The following is a 2,607-nucleotide window of genomic DNA, read 5'->3' as shown; positions in this document are numbered from 1 at the left end:
ACTCGGTGCCCTGTCCGTGAGATTCACCCACGCTGCAGGGCGTAGCCACAGGCCAGTCTTTTTCGGGGTTGCATGGTATTCCGTTGTATGGACGTGCTACAATTTATGTATCGATTTTCCTGTCATATGCATTTATGTCGTTTCCCATTTGGGGCAATCATACATAGTGCTGCTGAGAACATTCTTATACATGCCTATTAGTGCACATGTGAAAAAAAAAAAGATACTGCACCAGTTTGGAATGCTCGGTGACACTTCCTCACACCAAAAAAACAGTGACAAACCATAATGTCCCACAAAGGGCAGACAGACATGCTGACAGAGTAACAGCTTCATGGAGAATGGGAACAAGCAACGGAGACGTTGTGAAAACAGGGTGTTGGGGCCATACAGGCATGAAGCGCTGGCTTCCACACCTTCCCAAGTGTGTGCTCCCACCCAGCCTGAGCGGGGCTACAGGACGGTCCCCACTACACACTTTTTCCTGGGGGATCGGAGGAGGAGGGTAGGGGACGGCTTCAGTGTAACTCTACAGTCCTTCCCAAGGGAGAGGACATCGGTACGACTGTGCTTCACCTCCGCACTCGCTCATCCTACCTGGTGCCGAGTCTCAGGGCAGGGATGCAAGTGTGCGTGCCAGAAACGGGACGCGCTCCGAAGCAAGACACCGTAACTACTTCGTTAAATCCTGATGTGGGAAATCCGAAGGGCCTGAGGGGAGGGCTGTGCCTTCACCCCATCCGGCAAAGTTGGGGCTGACGGCGAGCACAGCTACCTCACCCGGTGGCCCCTTACCCGCCAGTTCTGTCCGGGTGTGACCCTCCCCTCTATGACCGAGAGTGGACTGAGGGGGGGGGGCTTGCCAGGCTAGTGTCGCTGCCCGCAGTGTAGACCAGCACAGCAGCCACACATAATGTCCCTTCAAAGGCAGAGAGTTGGGTATAAATGCAGAGAAGTAGAAATAGTAGCTGAGGGTAAAGGAATGGATAAATTCGCTACGTAACGAGGGAAATCCCTTATTACATTAACCCCTCCGAAGAAGTGTGAGCAGAAGATGACACTGTCTCTTAGCTCAATTATCCCAGATGCCTGACAGAGAAAGCCGTATGCTGTGAGGACATTCCTGCTTCTGGAACCTGGCAACACTGAACGGACCCAGCAGACTGGAGCGACCCTGGGAGACCCTGTCCTCCAGCAGGATGGTGGGCAAATTGTCAGTGGGATGTGGGTACCGTGTCAGCATCTCTGCAGTTCCGGTCCTACTGCTACACGGGACCTGTGGTCAAAGACCAGGGCGTGGCCTGTGGGATAATACAAATATTTGGTCTCTGTGCCCGGTTCCTGGCACCCAGCTCCCCAAGCCCTTGGGATCTCCTGAGAGATAAGAGCGTCTCTAATATGCTAATGAGATGACTTGGCTGAGGGTCCTAGATAGCTTCAGGTTGGGGCTGGTGACCAGGAGGACCAAGCCATGGTTAGAGAGTTGGAGCCATCAGCCTCGCTCCCCGACCTCCGGGGAGAGGCGCTGGAGGCTGACCCCCATCCCCGACAGCCAGTGACTGAATCAAGCATGCCTACGTCATGAAGCTTCTATGACATCTTCCCGACAATGGGGTTCACGGAGCTTCTGAAATGGCGAACACGTCCACGTGCTCTGAGGGTGGCACATTCCAAGTCCACAGTGACAGAGGCTCCTGCAAGGGGACCTGCACGCTCCCACACTCCTGCGCCTCTTCATCCGGCTGCTCGTGTGGATCCTTATAATAAAGCGTAACAGTAAGCATGGAATTCTCCTGAGATCTAGGAGTCGTGCTAGCAAATGACTGAACGTCCAGGGTACCCCCAACTTTGTAGCCAACTTGAACAACAGCGCAGGGGACATGGGAACCTGAGAGTGGAGACTTGCCCATGAGCTGAGGGCAATCTTGCCGGATGAGTCCTTCCGCCTGTGCGTCCCATGCTCACTCCAGGCGGACAGCGTCAGACGTGAAATGAATGAATCGGACACCCAGGTGGTGACAGGGAATCAGAGAGCTGGTCAGGTGGGGGAAGAAACCCTCTCCGCTCCACAAAGAGAAACTCAAGAGTAAAAGCAAGCAAGTTAACCCTGTACCTCATCTCGTCCAGGAGCAAAGGATAAGCAGAGCGGAAGCATGGCTATCACGTCCGTCCGTCTGCGACCAGCTGTTCACGGTCCCGTTACAAAAGGAAAAAGCAGGCCCAGAATGGAGTCACTGATGCTATGCACCACGGAGAACATCACACTTTACCTACTGCAGCTTCAGCTTCTCCCAGAAATGCGACCTGCAATTGGCCACCGGAACGTCCTGCTCAGCGCTGAACGGACGCTGCCGGGAGACCGCCTCCTTTCCCCTTAGCCGGGCCCCCTCGCTCACAACAAGGCCTCATTTACTCATAGTTTCCTGTTTTCCCCTCCCCTCTGCCTTGACAATCCTTTCCTTTCTGCTACTGGAAGAGGCTCCTTGCTGTGTGCTAGCTGGGGGCTGCCCGAGCCATGAACTGCTGAAGAACCCGACCTTCCATGTGCCCAGTTGGCCTGTGGTGCGTGAACAGTCCCGACTTTGCGGGACACTCCAGCTACCCTAG

General features: G+C 54.7%; 1 long non-coding RNA gene across 1 annotated transcript; it reads right to left on the bottom strand.

Annotated features, from left to right (window-relative positions):
• Positions 1-235: 235 nt before the first annotated feature.
• On the bottom strand, positions 236-2,582 carry LOC145718829 (uncharacterized). Its single transcript, XR_014142037.1, has 2 exons — positions 2,114-2,582; positions 236-1,757 (listed from the first exon to the last, which is right to left on the bottom strand). It is a non-coding gene; the product is annotated as an uncharacterized LOC145718829 (long non-coding RNA).
• Between the last annotated feature and the right edge of the window lie 25 nt (positions 2,583-2,607).

Source organism: Leptonychotes weddellii, unplaced genomic scaffold, assembly GCF_054177405.1.
Source record: "Leptonychotes weddellii isolate Sample4059 unplaced genomic scaffold, ASM5417740v2 HiC_scaffold_23076, whole genome shotgun sequence".
Lineage (NCBI taxonomy): Eukaryota > Metazoa > Chordata > Mammalia > Carnivora > Phocidae > Leptonychotes > Leptonychotes weddellii.
The sequence above is the reverse complement of the archived record's forward strand: the minus strand, read 5'-3'. Positions and strand labels throughout refer to the sequence as shown.